Here is a 16,645-nt window from a genome sequence, read left to right on the forward strand (position 1 = left end):
AAGTTAATTTTTTTAGTATAAAAAATATACAAATAAAAGTTTATGCATTAAAACGTAAAAAAGGATTCTCTGGTGTAATGGTGAAACATTTTGCTTTCTCCACATGAAGTCCCAAGATTGAACTTGACCAGCAACAAAAAATATACCCACTTTTCCAAACCTTTAAAAAAAAAGGACATTGTGAAGAAAATCAAAAACCTGACCAGCAACCAAAAATATACCCACTTTTCCAAAGCTTTCAAAAAAAAAAAAAGGACATTGTGAAGAAAATAAAAAACCGGGGTTCATCGGTTCAACCGATTTTTAGCAATTTAACAGTTTTGATCGGTTTAATTGAAGTCACTGGCTTTGGTATACAATCGGATTGGTATCATAGCCGGTTCACGATTCAACCGATCGAACCCGCCGGTCATATCCAATTTTTAAAACACTAGTGGAGACTAGAGACGAGGAAAAAAAATGCCATGTTGGTATATTAGCAAGTCAGAACTCACAAAGAAAAGCAGGTATCGGCTGCAGGTCAAAGCTACAATACTAGGATTTGGATGGAATCCTAGAATTATTATTGAAGCAGAAGGCCTGCCTAGTTATGTTGGCAAAAATCATTCCTTTCTTTTTTTTTTTTTTAGTATAAGCGGGAGGACTCGAACCCGAGACCTCTTGCTTACACTCCCTTCCCCGTACCACCCAACCCAACCCTCCCCTAGCAAAAATCATTCCTTTATGTACACACGTAGTTGAATACTAGTACCAGAGTTCTTTGTTACCAGCTGGTTATGTAACTTATTATTCATAGACGCACAGGACAATTTCGAACCAACAAATCTTAGCAACTACAACCGGATAAAATCCAAGAGCTGTTTATCTCAAAATTCAAGCAAACAAGAAGTCGAGCTCAACCAAATTAGAGTCTGCTTCTAGCGTTAATGGCAATTAATGTGGAAGCTCTGACATCCCAGCCACTAGGCGCATTCATACTTTGTATATCCACTTTTCTGATTGAGTTATAGGCCCTGTTTGGAACCTTGGTTTTTAGGCAAGTTTGTATGATACTAGTTTTTTAACAACTTTTGCTACAGGAACCCTAAAAACTTACCAAAATTTTTAACCTACATACTTTAAAATATACAAAACACAAAAAAAAAAAAAAAAAATTCCCTTCCCCTTTTCTTCTTCTTCCTCCCCCACCCCAACCCACCACCACCTCCGTCGCTAGCCACCACTTCCGCCGCCGATTCCGGCACCGATCACCTCTTCCGGTGCCGGTCTTTTTTTTTTCTTTCTCCCTCTCCCCCTTTTCCTCTCCCGCCATCCTCCCATTTTGTCCGATTTTGATCCTCTCTCTTTTTTTTCTTACTCTCCCTCTCCCCCACCACCCTTCCCCTTCCCCTTCCCCTTCCCCTCTAGCCGATCTGGTCGCGAGACCAGATCGCACCAGGAGAGGGTGAGGGTGACGGGGGAAGGGGAGGAGAGGGGGAGAAGGAAAATTGCAAAAAAAAAAAAAAATTCTGTTGCTGCTTCATCTGCCGGCAAGAGAAGGAGAGGAGAGGGATAGGGAAAATTGGAAAAAAAAATTGTTTATGTTGCTGCAAAACTCAGGTGCCGGTCATTTTTTGCAGAGGCGGGCAAGAGAAGGGGGATGGGGAGAGGGAAGGAAGAGAAAGGGGAAGGGGGGAGGGAGAAGAGGGGTGGCGGGCAGGAGAGGGGGAGAGAAAAAAAGCAAAAAAAAAAAAAAGAAAGAAAGTTCTTTCTTCATTGGCAGAACGTTGGAGAGGGAACAGCCGCACAGGGGAGAGGGAGAGGGAAGAGGGAAGGGGAAGGGAGGAAGGAAAAGAAAAAAGAAAGAAAGAAAAGGAAAAAAAAAATTTTCATCTCACAAAAGTTTTTCTACAACTTCTACAGTGATCTACAGTAAAGTTTTATACAAACACCCAAAAAACTCACCTTCCAAACGAGGCCATACTTTGTTCGTTTTCTCTCTTAGCGCGGATCAGGATATAATACTAATGGGTTGTACTTACCTTTTTTGCTAACATTTTTTTAATAATATCTATGTTCATTCTTTCACCTCAATGATCAATCGTGTTCAGGAAATTAATGTATGTCCTTTTCTGAAATGGCCCTGCACACAGTGACGGAGCCAGAAAAAATTCTTAATGGGAGCAAAAGTAATACTAAAATTTTTTACCTACTCTTTTTTCTAGTTTTTTAAGCCAAAAAAAATTTATTAACAAGTACAAATGATGCATATATTCCATAAAAAATATAAAAAGATAAATTCAAAATTATTAATGTAATAATAATTTTATTTCAAAAACAAGCTAAACTATTTACAATTGTTCATTGCTAGTTTTCATATTTTGATTGTGACAGCCCCACCTCCCCCTAAGGCGAACCAGAGGGTTCGGCGGACCGCCTGCCCAACTCTCGCCGGAACTCAGTCGTTCACTTCAATCCTCAATTAAAATCGAAATAAAACACAAGAACAAATATAACGACAATCCAAAACTTAACGCAAACTTATGTACATTAGAGTACAAACATCGAATATACAAAGGTTCTCAATTCTTTATACATCCAACCCGTGCCAAGTACTAGGGCGAGAACCATTACAAAAGAAAACCAAGAAACTAGTCTAGGTTAGTCGATCCAAAACTCCCGTCCTGGCTCGCCTTCCTTGTTAAGAAAAATAAAACTAAAGAGATGAGTTAAAAGTTCAGTGAGGTTTCGAACACATAACCAAACAATCAATCCAATACATTAAACATAGAGTATCAATAATTCAAGAAACATTTACAATGGAAAGCGATAATAACACATTCATTAAAAGGATACGGGCTCACAGGGAGCCATGCTTTCGTTCGTTCATTCGTTCTCCTGACATTTTCCCTTATTCCTCCAATTGTTTGAAAATGCATTTTTGTAAGTAAAACCCTCGTTCGTTCGTTCGTTTCATTTCATTCACCCCCTCCTGGACGTTGGCCAGGCTCCACCAACCTACAAGGTAATACTCGAGTATACTAACGTTCACACCCAGGGTCACCATATCGCCCGATCGAGTTCGCTTCTGACTCGAGTCGATCGGTAACGAAGGGCAGAGACTAGTTCAGCCAAACGGCTTACATTCATGCGCAACTAGCATTTAATCATTAAAAATTTCACATTTATTTAGGTTGAGTGCGATAAAGTACACACTCACCTAGAAAACTCGTTTTAACAATCATTGAAAGCACTTAACACATTATCAATCAATAATAACAAGCCAATAAGTCAAGAAAAGATAACAAACAAGGAACACTCACCTATATACGCAAAACAACGTGCAAAATATCCTTGCGGATATTATCTTTAGTCACCAATAAAACCTAAAATTAAACAAGAAAGAATATTACAGCTCATCTAACACAAACAATTGGGTGAAATCAAAGAACTCGACAATTGATGAGTAGAACGTATAAAAGACTTTAAAGTGAAATGAGGACATTTGGACCCGTGGACAAAAATAACTAGGGTTTCATAGTCGAAACGTAAAACCCAACTCAAAAAGGTTATAAAATTTTCCAATGGAAACACTTGAACCAAAGACAAGTCGGAATCCAACTAGATAGGCTAAGAAATACTGTTTTCGGGATCGTTTATATGGTTTAAAATCATCTCATATTCAAGTAGATATTATAGACTAAATGACTTAATGAAATTCATGTAAAAGGGAGGACAAAATACCCAAGAAAATCTTAAACCACTCCTTTTTATTTGGTAAGCGTAAGTAAACATTTAGAGTTTTCAATTGAAGAATGATCATGTTTTAAGATGGAAAACGGTCATAGTATTTGACAAGTGAAAATATACAAATTCAAATAGAAACTTAACCCTCGAGCGAAAATTTGGGCAGCACGTCCTTTGTATTTACCTATTTTTCCAGCCATTTATGCCTTCATTATTTTCCTCAATCAATCCCAAAGTCACACGCAATATCATCTCATTTCAATAGCTATTCCATAGGCTCAAAGTCATATAAGTACAAAAATCAAGCTAACAACATGTGCGGAAATGAAGTTTAACAAAAGACAGATTTGACGGGTTTTGCGTAACGGACACATCCGAAGCTACACTTATCGGATTGGGATGTAATTTATACCGTTTCGAAGCTAAGACAGAGGGCTACAATTTTGATGAAGACCACTTAGTCCAAATTCCAGTGTAACCTAGTCAAATTCCCAATTTTCAGAACCAAGTTCCAACTAATCGGCTAATTAACCGTACTACCTTTAAATGCCATATCGCAGGCTACCAAAGTCCGTTTAAGGCGTTCTTGGAGGCGTTGAAAATATAAGACAAAGACCTACAACTTTTATGAAAACTACTCAGTCCAGTTCTCACCCTAACTAGGTCAAATTTACCAAAATAACTCCAGATTTTCCAGTTCGAAATTCACTGCGGAAATCAACTAGCAGTCCTGCTTTATTCACTCATTTCTCAGCACACACAACTCCAATTTAGGTAATTACAAAGCCATTTGAAAGCTAAGATACAAGGCTATAATTCTTAAGAAGATATCATCAATCAATTCGGTAATATTCCTGGTCAAACTAACCACTTACAGAGGCTGATTTTCATTTTCGGACAGAAACAGGGTAGCAGGGGTATTTTCGACTTTTCATAGGCTACGTTGCTCCGATTGAGCTGAAATTTTGCAGAAAACTATAAAACATCATTCTCTACAATTTTTATGTTTTGTGCTAAGGTTAGTTCGGCCTCTAACAAGGTGAAATAGAATCGGACAGAAGCAGGGCAGGTTATCATCCAAGCTGGAATTCATGCATTCAAGTGCTAATCTTCCACAAAACAACATCTAAAGCAACTAAAAACCACTAATAAGCAATTAATTGAAATAAAGAGAATGTTCTAGGCAAAATACCTTAAAACCACAAGAAAGGTAGTAGCTTGGAGCTTGTCCCTTCAAAATCACTCCACTCAATCCTTTAATCCACCTTAATAAACAACTTTGATGGAGGGTTTTGCAAAAATTCTGGTTAGAATTCAAGATTGGACAAGAAATTGAAGAACAAATGAAGTTTCTATCTTGGTTTCTTTCCCTCAAGGTGGTCGGCCAAGGAAGCTTAAAATGGGATAGAAATTGGGTCACAATTGAAGTTTAGGAAAGTGAAATACTCTTAGTCAAAGTTCACTCACTAATCGGGTCGCGACACGTGGCGCCTCTAAGTTTTAATCTTATCTTCTTGTCTCTCCATACTAATTAATCTAGCTAACATCTAATTGTCTCTTAACACCTTATAAAATAATATCACTTAATACAAAACTCCAACAAGTTATCAAAATATAACGCATTTACTGCACTAGCGGGTCCCACGTCAATAATACACTTCAAATTAACGTACACTAACTCATATTAGGAAGATGATTTTAAAATTGTACTTACTTGTAAAAATGCATAGAAAATTTAATATTTTCATGAAAAGTATAAAATATAGTCAAAGAAATAAAATAATGCTGAGAAAATGTGAAAATTTTTGGGTCCTCACATTGATAACTAACTTGATTGTGGAAGTAAGAATGGCTCTCGGTTGCGGAGAGAAAATGGGGGACCAGTGGAAGGAAGGAAAATTGGAAAATGGGGACAAAGGAAGTGAATGATATGATTGGATGAATTGATCAAGAGAAAGAGTAACTAGCTGCTTGGTTGTGGAAGGTAGCGGCTCTCGGTTGTGGGGGAAAAATGGGGGACGAGATGAGGGAAGGGAAATTGAGGAGTGGACCCAAAGAAAGTGAATGATATGATTGGTACTTGTTAGTTGAGATGAAAAGGCTTTTTTTAGCTTACTTCAAATAGAATTTATGCCCCACGTATCTTTTTAAAATTTTAGTTTATGAACTAAACTTAGAAAATCACGTAATTGTTTCATATCCTTTCTAAAAAACTCTGGGGGCACATTTAAAATTATATCAAAATTGTATAAATATTATAGGAATTTAAGGGAGACAATGGGGTGTTGACCTTGGTTCCTAACTTTTGATGATTACAAAACAAATGGATGTTGCTAACATCTCCTCAAAGGCTTTTTCAGAAATGAAACAAATCAGATTCAAAGATTAAGCACATTTGAAAAAGACAGATTATGCTGAACCTGTCGGACGCTCAAGAAGACAGTACCGGACGTCCGATAATTATTGCACAACTTCGGACGAATGCTTCGGACATCCAATAGGATCCTTCGAAGTCGACGAATTTATCGGACGCTGAATATGTCTCTACCGGACGTCCGATAGAAACAAGATAATTTCTCAAATCTCTTTGTTTGCTGTGGGACGCACAAAAAGCTTGCATCAGACGTCCGAAAGAATTGAAGAAAATCTCTTAAACTCACTGCCTGCTGTCGGACGCATAAAATAGGGCTATCGGACGTCCGACACTCTAACAGCTAGTTGACTGTTCAGCTACTTTCTATCCGTTGGAAGCACTAATGAGGCACTTTTTTGATCTTATATAAATAGTGGTTGGTCAGATACTTCAAACAACTTTGGCACACTGAAGATACAAAAGATCTAGAGTGATTTTAGTGAGAAAATACTTTTCAAAGAATATTTGTAGTCTTAGTGGTGTGAGGTTCATTGTAAGTTTTTTATTTGTGAGTGAATAATTCATGAATGTAGCTCTGTGAGGGTTGTCCTGAGGGATAGTAAAACGTCCTGGCTTGACCGAGTGGAGTTCGGGGCAAGGAGGAGGTGAACCTTCCTTTGTACACAAGAGTGATTGTAATTCATCAACTTGAAGTAGCTTGTTTAAATTAACCTACAAGTTCAAGAGGAGCTGCGTAGTTAATTGGTTTGCTATTCTTTCCTTTTTATTTACTTATTGTTACGTTTGTGTTCTTTAAATTGATTATCTCTTCTACTCCCAAACAGTCTTGATTTCTTGTTAATTGTATCATTGGTTGTCTTCGGGCCTTACAATTGGTATCAGAGTTTGGTCTCCTAGAGATTAAACTCAATCGGCTTGGGAGTAAAAATGACAACCAATAATGCTATATTTTTTGAAGGACATTCTGTAATTAGACCACCTATGTTTAATGGGTCAAATTATGTGAGTTGGAAAGAAAGAACGATTATTTTTTTGCAATCTATTGATATTGAATTGTGATTTATTATTAGTGAAGATCCATATGATGCCTCTCTTATAGATGAAAATACTCATAGATCTAGACAAAAAATAAGAAGTGAACTGACTGCTATAGACAGAACTCATCTCACCTTAAATGCTAAAGCCATGAATGTGTTATATTATGCTTTAAATTCAAATGAATCTATTAGAATCAAAGGCTGCAAGTCAGCCAAGGAAATTTGGGATAAATTGAGAGAAATTCATGAAGGTAGTGAGAATGTTAGAGAACAAAAAAAATCCATTCTGGTTACCAAGTATGAATCGTTCAAGATGGAACCTCATGAAAACATTGATGAGATGTACTGTAGATTCAATGACCTCATTAAGGACTTAGAGGTGCTGGAAAAAGAATATTCTCTAGGTGAGAAAAATAGAAAAATCCTGAATGTCTTGTCCAATGATTGGGAAAATAAAGTGACTGTTATTGAGGAGGCTAAAGATTTGAATACTATGCCTATTGAATCTCTTATTAATTTTCTAACCTCTTATGAGCTGAAATTTAAATCCAAAGTGCAAGAGGAGGAGGATGCGAAAATAAGAAGGAGCATTGCTCTAAAGGTATCACAAGATGAAGATGATTCTACCTCCCTAGATGAAGAAGATGTGGAAGTTGATGACAGTGATCTTGCTCTCATCGCAAGAAGTTTCAAGAGGATTCTCAACAAAAAAAAGATTTAGAAGAGGAGGACCTAGTAATTCAGATTCTAATCAATTCAACAATGCAAGAAACAAAGGAAGATATGAAGCCAACAAAAAGCAAGGTGACAAGTACTTTGAATGCGGCCAACCTGGACACTATGCAAGTGAGTGTCCAGTGAAGAAGAGAAAAGGTGAAGGAAAATCCAGATTCAATAACTTCCAGTTCACATGGAATGAATGCAACTCCGATGGTGAAATTGAAGAGGAAGAAGAATATGCTCAATTGGCTTTCATGGCCATTGGAGATGATGAGGTAACAACTTGTAACTCTCAATTTGAAAGTGATGATGAAACTGATGATGATCTTGAATCTTTCATTATAAAATTACATGATAGTTTGAAAGAATCTTATGTTAGAAAAAAGGAGTTAAAACAGAAAATTAATTTTTTGCTTCGAGATAATGCAAATCTTTTTCAACAAAATAAAAAGTTGAATGCTGAAAATGATTTCTTCAAAAAGAGTGAGACTGCTTTACACTTTGAACTTGATAGAAAAATAAAGCTTTGTGAATTGTTCAAAAAGGAACAAGGTGATTTGAAAAGAAGAATGGATAGTTTAAATGGGTTGCTTCAATATAAAAAACAAGACTGTTTTCAAAGTAATAAATCAAAACCTCATTTTTGCACTCATCACATAAGACTGAATCAATATGCAAATGAATTTACTATCCATAGGAAAAGGCAAGTCAGATTTATTAAACCCGTTCATGTGAATAACTCTTTGATTATGTGTAATTTTTGTTGTCAAAAAGGTCACATGAAAAGTGATTGTTATGTGAGGAAAAATATGAGAAGATGCATGAAATGCATGTGGATAGTTAAACATGATGCTAACTCTAACAAGTAGGGGATATTAGTAAAATTGATGAGATTCTTGTTCATGATGCTTTTCTATAATTCTTTTTTGAAGTTTCTGATGCTTAGAACTGTTTTTTTTTCTTGATATTTTTGAATATTACTGAATTTATATGATGTCAAAAAGAGAGAAAAAAGAATAATGCTGATCTCATGATGATTTGCTGTGATTGCTGTCATTTCTCTATTTTTTATTTGGATTATTGGATTCTCTGTTATTGTTGCTGATTTTTGGTAGCTGATTTTTACTCTCATCTTATGATGACAAAAAGGGGGAGAAATGTATGCTATGTGTAAGGGGGAGTTATTCTGAATTCCTAAGTTTAGATGCATTGTGTGAGGGGGAGTTTATGCTTATATTGCTCAGTTTTTTTTTCTTCCATCCATTGTTTTGTCATCATCAAAAAGGGGGAGAATGTTGACTTTGGTTCCTAACTTTTGATGATTACAAAACAAATGGATGTTGCTAACATCTCCTCAATGGCTTTTTCAGAAATGAAACAAATCAGATTCAAAGATTAAGCACATTTGAAAAAGACAGATTATGCTGAACCTGTCGGACGCTCAAGAAAACAGTACCGGACGTTCGATAATCATTGCACAACTTCGGACGAATGTTTCGGACGTCCAATAGGATCCTTCGAAATCGACGAATCTATCGGACGCTGAATATGTCTCTACCGGACGTCCGATAGAAACAAGATAATTTATCAAATCTCTTTGTTTGCTGTCGGACGCACAAAAAGCTTGCATCGGACGTCCGAAAGAATTGAAGAAAATCTTTTAAACTCACTGCCTGCTGTCGGACGCATAAAACAGGGCTATCGGACGTCCGACACTCCAACGGCTAGTTGACTCTTCAGCTACTTTCTATCCGTTGGAAGCACTAATGAGGCACTTTCTTGATCTTATATAAATAGTGGTTGGTCAGATACTTCAAACAACTTTGGCACACTGAAGATACAAAAGATCTAGAGTGATTTTAGTGAGAAAATACTCTTCAAAGAATATTTGTAGTTTTAGTGGTGTGAGGTTCATTGTAAGCTTTTCATTTGTGAGTGAATACTTCATGAGTGTAGCTCTGTGAGGGTTGTCCTGAGGGATAGTAAAACGTCCTGGCTTGACCGAGTGGAGTTCGGGGCAAGGAGGAGGTGAACCTTCCTTTGTACACAAGAGTAATTGTAATTCATCAACTTGAAATAGCTTGTTTAAATTAACCTACAAGTTCAAGAGGAGCTGCGTAGTTAATTTGTTTGCTATTCTTTCCTTTTTATTTACTTATTGTTACGTTTGTGTTCTTTAAATTGATTATCTCTTCTACTCCCAAACAGTCTTGATTTCTTGTTAATTGTATCATTGGTTGTCTTCGGGCCTTACATGGGGGCCCGTGCCCCCACCTTAAATCCTCCCTTGCCTGCACCCCTATCTTCCGATACCAGAGATAAATATAATGTGACTCTCTGTGTTAAGCATTCTCTGTCTCTTTCACTCTTAAACTCCTAAACTAGGCCCAAGAGATAACTAACTAGAGTTAAAGGATTAACCAAAGGCATAAATTTGGTAGTTGAGAAATGGAAAGAAGAGGAGGAGAGGAACAAAAAAGTTGTATCTTTTTTTGTCAAAAAAGGAAAGAACAGAGATTTTGAGAGATTATTTGCCCAAATATATCTGCTGACATCACCATTACAATTTTCAATACACCTTTTTATCTTCTGAATTGTCTTTTTATCTCACATGCATCACATCACAAAAAGTGCTATAGTAAAAATATCTCAAATAATTTACAATCCAAACAAATAAGAAATTAGCCCAGAAACTTCGTCCTACGGACGAGAAATGAAGAGGAAGTGCATGTTACACTTAATACAACATTTTCAAATACCAATTTTATTCAAAATGAATCCAACCAAAAAATTATACTATGACCATACGTCTTTTCTTTTCTTTTTTGGGTTACAAGGCGGGCCAAAGACTCCTTAATGTGGAATAAACCAAGGGGTAGCTACCCCTATAACATCCGCTCCCAAGAGCTCTGGCAAAGTGAAGTCACCAACAAGAACTGGGACTAACAGTATTGGATAGGCCACCTGATGTTGTTAAGAAGTGCTTAAATGATGATGCAAGAGCAGTTGCGTCCCCGCGTTTAGTGGCTTTGTAAATGGCCTCCATTGCACCAAAAAAAAAAAAAAAATCATCCAGGTAGGGGGAATCTGCCTCAACCCCACTTAAATCATTCCATTTCTCTCCAAAACTCTCAAACCAACTCAAATTTTTTTTACTCCCTTCCTTTCTCTTACACTTTAAGGTTTTTTCTTTTTACTCTCTCAAACTAGGCCTCTAATGGCAGCCCCTAATAGTGATGCATTCATCTTGCGGCTTGCCTCTCATATTTGTATGTACCCATTTTTTATCCCCTCTTTTGATCACCAAGTTAGATATGTTGTATTCACCATAAGATATATATCTCTCTCTCTTTGAGAAGTGTATAAATAATATATTTATTCTTAGGATCTGTCTAATGAATGTTTATTAGACACTCGTTAACATCGTTTCAAATGTTAGATTTTTTAAAATAATATGATTAATTAGAAAAATTGTATAAACATAAGAAAAGACAATAATTATTAATATATATATACACGGTAGAGAAATTATATGGAATTTAGGTATATTAATTAGTACTCAAAATCCTTATTCTAAAATCAACTTTAGGTGTTACGTACTATTTTCCAAAAAAAAAAAGGGAAATTAGCTGTTACAATTAACAAATACTAGTACTATGTCATAGCCCCGTGCTTTCAGAAAAAAAAAATCACTATTTTTTTAGAGAAAAAGCGGAAGTGCAGCGTATGCATTTTGTATTCTTTCGTCAATGGTAGAAGAAAGTGCAGGCGGGGCGCGGGGGCTTAGGTCAGTTGCAATCATCTGCTCACTCAAAAATACTTGTACGGTTTCGCAGAAGATAGAAGCATGGATGTGGTTTTGCATCTAATTCACATTAACTACATAAAAATAATTGAAGCTCAATATGTGAGTGAAGTGAAGGTGGCTTTGCTGGGATCGAAAGGATCACCAAAGTAAAGGGACGACCCCATGTCCCCCGGTCCCCACCCCCAACAACCCAGCCTTCAACGGAACCCACACAACTCTCATAACATGAAAACTCCCGTCATAGTCCCGGTCCATGCGGCTGTTACATTTTAATTGATCGTCTCTTTCAAATTGTGCATATTTTGCCGTTAAAAGATTTTTTGTTTTAAATCGTCCACTCAACTTGACAAAAGTGGAACACTAGTTGCAATTTGGTTGCTTTTTCTCTTGAAATATTTTTCGCCGGGTTCTAGATTTTGATGTTCAAATGTTAATTTTTTAAGCCCTTTTTTCCGTCTAGAGTTTTAAAATTTGCAACAGTATTGAAAAAAATTTAAAAATCTATAAAAGTTGCTTTAATGGATTTTGATTTATAAGTTCCAACAAAACGTATAAATTATATAATGAATTTTTTTGTAAATTAATTTCGAAAACTTTGAAACCAAACGAAAACAGTAGATCTTATGACAAAATTTGAAATGATAGACTTCTAATATATTATTTTTAGTTACTTGAATGTCTAACTTGAAACAAAACATAATAATGGAGTGGCGAAAAGCATACAAATTGTATAGTTCAGTGGTTGTTTAAAATTCTTGTTTACTCCATGTGGACAAATTTGTCCATGATTTGGGCATATGCAACTTATTCAATCAAGGTGAACATTGAATTTGGACAGAATGGTCGCTAACATGCATATATTTGAATGACTAAAAGCAGTAGTGTACAAGCAAAATAGATCAGTGGCCATTGAATTTTTTTATTCGTGATTTTGCAGGTTAGGTGGATGAACGACTGAGGCCTATTTTGTTGAACAAGAATTAAAATGAGCCCGGATTGCTTTTTTTACTTTAAAAATTTACAACTTGGTCTTATCGCTATGATAATGAAAATTCGCCACCCTTGTCGCGGGACAACTAAGGGGTGCGCATGGGTCCATTTCCCAGAATGATTGCAGTCCGGAACCCAAAAAAAAGGTATCTCTACCTCTTTGGAATAACAAGTTTCGGCCGCGTTTTTGCCCTTTCAGTGGGTGTGGGGAAGGCGCCGTTTGTCCATATTGAAGGGGGCTGGAGTAGGGATTGCAACGGGGGCGGATGCCCGCGAGGGGCTCTCGGGGCGGGAGAGAATTTTTTCCTCTCGTTTAGAAACAGGGCGGGGGAGTATACCCCCGCCCCGCCACCTGCAAAAAAAAAGTATATATATATAAATAAATAAATATAATATGTAATTTAATTAATTATAAACTTATGATAATGATATTATTAGTTAGATGTATTATATAATGTATATTAGTGTATGTGATATAATTGATATTATCAATTATATGAATAATTAGACATGTCTACTAATAGAATTTATTAATTAGTTATACTAAATTTACTAATACATTTATACTAAATTTTTAATTACACTTAATAGAATGACACTTTTTTTTCAAAAAAAAGCACAAATACAATAATGAATTAGTGATTGTATTTGTACCAAAAGTAAAAACTTGATTATTTTAGTTGTTTTTATTTCATCTTGTTGGATTGTATTCAAATAACTTTTGTTTGATTGTTTTTATGAGTTTCAATTGTAAAATTACAATGAATAATAACTTGATGATGTGTTGATATTTTAATATTTGATTATTTATTAAAATTTAAATATAATAAAATTTTATTAACCCTGCGAGAACAATTTTATTAACCTCGCGAGTGCCCCCGCAGGGGAAGCGGGACGGGGTGGGGGAAATTAATAGGCAACGGGGCGGGGGGTGGGGTAGGGTTCCCCCGCCCCAACCCCGCCCCATTGCCATCCCTAGGCTGGAGGGTACCACCGCAATTTTTCTACCGTACGTATTATCCACGACCTTATCAAGCTGTCTGATAGCCGATAGGTTGATTGAAGTTGAATTCGACTTCTATGATGGTCATTGGGCTGCGGCCAGTTGGTGTTCTTTCTTATTGGAGTTTATTTTCAATTCTAAAAAAAAAACAACAAATTTGTTTTTGTTTTTTACTATTACTATTTTAATACGCTTCATCAATGTATAATAATCTTTCCTTATATGATAGTTAACTGAATTTCTTGAGCCAAATTATCTTGCATCTTCAGCTTTTCGATGTACCTTTGTCCATTTACAATTTCCTTAATTAGCTTTTGGTTCGTTTGCTAAATGCACATGTCCAATCAAATTTAGAAACTTCAATATGAACCCCTTTATCAAGACTCATTTTTCAAAATTTAATACATATAATAAGTGATATTATAGAAATTAACCTAAGTGATATCATCTGATACTGTCAAAATTTTAAGAATGAGACTTTTTTCCCATCATGATTTTAAGAATGAGACTTGATAATGAAACTCTACGCGGCTCAGGATCCAAAGTGAATCAAATTTTGCACCCTAGAACTAGGGACGACTAGATGATAAAGGGAGCAAGGGCTATCTAGACAAGATATCTAGTCAGTAATGGCTGTTTGATCAGGCGTGCATTTTTCCTTGTCAGCTTTGTGGAGAGTTGATCGAGGCATGATAAGATGATAGGATACACTGAATGAAATCCAATCAGGAAACGATAAGATCCAAATTTTAACGTGATATGTCAGAGACATTTCAATATCAGTCAGAAGTACGATCTGTCAAGTTACACATCCTGTCCTATCGATAACTGCGTCCACTTATAAGAAGAGTTTTCAGCTGGAGACAGCCGTATCAAATCAAACAGTTTATCAAAGTAACAGATTAAAGGCTGCCGGACAAGTCGATAGGTATGGTTGCGATGCGCATTCAATTCGTCGGTGCAAGCCCAACTACTCCTGCCCTAATTATTAAAGGCGATGATGGCCTACAGCCTCTGCTAATTTTTCCATGTTATACGTCAACAAAGACAATGCTAAATTGTTCCCTCATAAAATAAAAAGAAAAAAAAACTGCTAAATCATTTCTTTGGATTTTATCAATAAGAGAGTCTTTTTCAAATGATGGGTGGCTGCAAAGCAATGCACGGATAATATCATATGGGGTTTGCATAATCATGCACGAAACCTAGAATCTGCACTTATTTTTTAGGTTAATTAAAAATCTGCAGCTTTCCCATGTACGCTCTGCAACAAGTCATAGATAAAAAAAAAAAACCGTTCTATAAAACTTTTTATGGCTAAAAAAGAAAAAAAAAACCCCGACAAGATTGTGTGATATATGGCGTACCACGTTCTTTCCTATGAAACTAAGGAACCAAAGATCAGGTAATGTTAGTGGTGGCAGGAAGCAATAGGCATGCAAAGCTGCGTAATGAAAACACAATATGATGAGTACACTAAAAAGGAAAAAGAAAAAGAAAGAAAACACTGATATAATGCATGATGTGCCAAATTCTCCGGAGGAAAAATCTATTAGTACCTAAACTCTCAAACAGACGTACTAACAATTAGAAGTTAGGAGTAAGGTGATGGAAGTCGTATCATACTATCAGACGAACCAACGATGTAAATGACAAGTTAGATTAATTTAGGTCGTTGTTGGGTCTGCTTTTGACGCTACAGCTCCGGAGATGGATGAAATCATCCAAAAACAAGTTAAAAACCACCAAATTGAGAAGTGGAAGGAGGCCCTCCTCCTGGGCAGCTCGTTTGGTCATGACAACTTTTTGGAAGTCGTTGTTCAACTCTCTCATCAGAAATCAAGTCTCAGAATTACCGTGTTCGGAGGGAAGGGGCCTCTTCTCTCTACCCGGAGTGAGATTAGTCGGACCCGTAAGAATTGATTCGGACATCCATTCTATCGGATTAAAAAAAAAGAGAGAAATGGACGAAGAGGGATATCACCTAATTATATTTCTTTTGACAAGTAGTTGCAGCAGTGATACCTGATGACGGGACGCTGGAGGTGCATCATATTTGGTTTCCAGAAGGTACAGTCCTAGACCCTTTTTTTTCGTTTTTTGAAACAGTGCTAGACAAATGAATGAGAAGAAAGAATGTACCATTCTGAAGTACCACGAAATGTCATTGAACAAGTTGCTGAAGAAAGCAGAGGTACGGTGGATGGGGACACATGACATGACCTGCTCTAATAGGCCGTGGAATACAGCATACTAGTGGGGGTAAAAGTAAACGACGGCTTACAGCCTTTGTTTTTTTTTTTTTTAAGGACGGCTTACAGCTTGAACCACCCCGCCCAAATAAATAATTAATGCAACTTGCAGATACAGCCAATTTCGGGTCTGCTAGTGTATATGTCCGACCAGCCAACGTCCTGAGAGAAGTTGCAACATGTCTTTGCGAGATTGGTGTTTTGAGGGGGTGGGGGGGGGGGGGGGTGTTTAAAAATTTAAATGTTATCTTTCATTAAAGTTGACACTTGTGGCTTTTCTAAAATCCACGTGGATATTGCTAAATGCATTCTTATTGAAATTCAGCGGTAATTTAATCCCTGTCATTTTTTCGTGATGTCTTTGTTGGGTCACTCTCTTGTATAGGTTAAAGTAGGAGTAAGTATAAATGATAACAATAAATAAAAAAATATATATGTCCAACAACTTTTAAAGGAAAATAGACTTTGGTTTAAAATTCTACAATAAAATCTCTGTAAATTAATATTTCTATTAATTTAAAGAGATATTAATTAATCAATAAATTAATAATTTATTTATTTATTGAGTGTAGTTAAAATTCTAAGGAATATAAACTAATCCGTATCCACTAGTATAATTTAATTCTATTAATAATTTCAATTAGTAATCGGTATCATTTTTTTCTGTTATCCAGATGCCAGTTTTAGTTGAGGGATTTAATGATGAATTTGAAATCCTTTCAAATTCTTTTAATT

This window comes from Coffea eugenioides, chromosome 2 (genome assembly GCF_003713205.1).
Source record: "Coffea eugenioides isolate CCC68of chromosome 2, Ceug_1.0, whole genome shotgun sequence".
NCBI lineage: Eukaryota > Viridiplantae > Streptophyta > Magnoliopsida > Gentianales > Rubiaceae > Coffea > Coffea eugenioides.